The sequence below is a fragment of the Lactuca sativa genome, chromosome 1 (assembly GCF_002870075.4).
Source record: "Lactuca sativa cultivar Salinas chromosome 1, Lsat_Salinas_v11, whole genome shotgun sequence".
Lineage (NCBI taxonomy): Eukaryota > Viridiplantae > Streptophyta > Magnoliopsida > Asterales > Asteraceae > Lactuca > Lactuca sativa.
The window spans coordinates 161205370-161207223 of record NC_056623.2 but is presented as its reverse complement, the minus strand read 5'-3'; the positions used below and the strand labels follow the sequence as shown (position 1 = coordinate 161207223).

The 1854-nt window shown below is 34.8% G+C and overlaps 1 long non-coding RNA gene across 1 annotated transcript; it reads left to right on the top strand.

Moving 5' to 3' along the window:
- Nucleotides 1–458: 458 nt before the first annotated feature.
- Nucleotides 459–1056, top strand: LOC128130308 (uncharacterized). The gene is made up of 3 exons (XR_008228237.1): nucleotides 459–597; nucleotides 751–806; nucleotides 947–1056. It is a non-coding gene; the product is annotated as an uncharacterized LOC128130308 (long non-coding RNA).
- The last annotated feature ends 798 nt before the right edge of the window (nucleotides 1057–1854 follow it).

Genomic DNA, 1854 nt, shown 5'->3' with positions numbered 1-1854 from the left:
GAAATCATAAGTTCCTTAATAATACTTGATTGTGTTATATGTACTTTATTACTTACTCATAATATATATTTCAATCTGATTATTGATTATGTTTGGTGAGATCGTGTTCTCTGTTCTTGATGCTGCATCAGATAGGGAACCAAAAGTGAGGAGTCAGGAGTGAGCAGATGCTTTTACAAGCAATGCTTTACAATATTGAAGGAAATTTGGATAAAGTGAAACATGAGCTACAGAAGGCGAAATTAATGCTTAATGAAACATTTACGACTTTTCCACTTGAACCTGCACTTTCAACAGTTCCTTTGGATTACAAAAATAACACCATTCCGTTAAAGAGGTGTTGTTTAGAATTTTGCATGTATATATGACTATATGTACTTCATACAAGTTTACATGATACTCTTCAACAAAATTGTAAATGTGGTGCAAGGGTAGTTCTAAATATTTGCATATGGTTTCAGGGGTTACTCAAGGAAAATGCAAATGGTAGCAAATATTGGGCATATGGAGGTGACTTTGGAGATACACCAAATGACTTAAATTTCTGCTTAAATGGTCTCATATGGCCTGATCGGACTCCTCATCTTGCTCTAAATGGTGATTACTATAATTTTTTTGCTTAGTATTTAGGTTTTTGTTTAGTTATTTCCAACAAAAATGTTCTCATGATGAATCTTTTGGTAGAGACAATGTATAAGAATTACTTCATTGAGTTAATTATGATGCGATCCTTTGTTTATTTGTTTTCAGAGGTCATGTATTGCTATCAACCAATTAAAATTTCGTTCACCAATGGCGTAATTAAGGTATCAATATCATCACTCTTACTTATTTGTCTATATCATTTTCATGAAAATGTTTATGTTGCGCATTATATATTCATATGTCAAGTTGTGCTTTCTATATTGCAAATGTTAACCTTGGTCTTTGCGTTTTTTGTTCATAGATTACAAACACCAATTTCTTTCAAACAACAGAAGATCTAGAGTTTAATTGGGTGATTGAAGGTGATGGATGTAAACTTGATTCTAGAACTCCCAGTCTACCAACATTAGAGTTTAATTGGGTGATTGAAGATGATTTTGGTTCTTGAAACGAGCAAGACTCAAGATATCATATTTTGGCATGGCTAGAAGCTTTGGAGGAAACGAGACTGAAGCAAAAGTAAACACACAAAGAGTTATTGGCACATAGTAAGCTAGATGATGCAATTGTATATAAATGAGTTCATTTTTTTATAACATTTACTCACTTTTGGAATAATTATTTGTATTTGACATATTAGTGAAATGAATTATCTTTGTTATTTATAGTATTTTATTTTGTATTATGACATTTTTAATGTATTATTTAATTTGAAAATTTGTAAATCTATAAATAATATTTTTTTAAAACATTTAAAATTATGATACGCAAAAATGTGTGTCATCTTGATTTATGACATGGCCTTTCTTGACAGGGGCTTTCTTGATACGCATTGCGTGTCATTAACACGCGCGTCGTAAGGTTACGACACACGAATGCGTGTCGTCTTCCTTTATGACAGGGCCTTCCTCGATACGCATTGCGTGTCATAAACGTGCGTCGTAATTGCGCATCGTAAATGAGCGTCATAAATGCGCGTCGTCTCTCTTTATGACAGGGCCTTCCTTGACGCGCATTTGCGCGTCGTCTGAGCCTTTTACGACGCGCAATGAGCGTCGTAAAAGGCTGTTTTTCTAGTAGTGCTATTCTGAAGCTTCTCACTTCCAGAGCCATCCTATCAAAATCCGGAGCTGCGAGGTCCAAAGCAAGGGGGAAGGTTCCGAAGATGTGGCTTCTCTTGGCTCCTTAGGGGCATTTCGAACTAAGAAG